Raw genomic sequence first — 905 nt, 5'->3', positions numbered from 1 at the left:
CGGGGGGGGAAGCGATGCAGCACCGGGGGCACGGACGCCCCCCGGCTACGAAAGCCAGACGGGAGAGGACGAGATGGCTCAAGGCGGCGGCGAGCGGGGTGGGGGCCGCCGGGCGCGGCATAAGGCGACGACGGGGGAAGGGGCCGACGGGCACCAGGAGGCCCGAGGGGAGGGGTGTAGCAAGCCTCAGACGGCAGCCCACCGGCCGGGACACGCACGGGATCTCACCGCCAGTGGCCTCCGCGCACAAGGGCGGTCCCGCGGCACCTGGGACGACCGGCTGCGCCTTCGGCGAGCTCCCCAAACCCCGCGCGCGCACCTCGCAGGGCCCGGACCCCGACCGCCATCGCGGTCGCGTGTAGCTCCGGAAAAACGCTCTTCTTGCACGCACGCGCGACCGGCCGCCCCCCAACGCCGTCCGGCCCGCCACGCGGAGGCCCGCCGACCGTTCAACCGAGGCACGTCGCCGGGGGGGTGGGGGGCGCCATCCAGGGCCTTGGCGGCCAGGGCGACGCCCCCTCCCCGCGGCGAGGTCAGGTTCGGGCAGCGCAGTCGGGCGAACGCCCGTCGCGGGGCGGTCGGCAGCCGTGAGGAAGAGAGAAGGAGCACCCTTTCGAACAGGGATGAGACCCCGCGAGGGCGAGGCACGAGAGCCCGTGGGAGGCGAGACCTGCGCCACGACCGGGCCACTGGGGAAACAACGCCACGGGATCCCACCGCCCCAAACCCGAGAGCGGTCCCGCAACGCGCCCGTGACGCCAGCCGGCCAAAGCCTTCGGCACCCCCTCGACCCTCCCAACGGGGCCACGGCCTCACCACCGGGGCGTCCCAGAGCGACGCCGGCCTTCGGCCCGCACGCCACCGCGCCTAATCCCATTCTCATCCGTTTCCCAATCCTGTCTCGC

The sequence above is a fragment of the Eulemur rufifrons genome, chromosome 23 (genome assembly GCF_041146395.1).
Source record: "Eulemur rufifrons isolate Redbay chromosome 23, OSU_ERuf_1, whole genome shotgun sequence".
NCBI lineage: Eukaryota > Metazoa > Chordata > Mammalia > Primates > Lemuridae > Eulemur > Eulemur rufifrons.
This window is presented reverse-complemented; position numbering follows the sequence as displayed.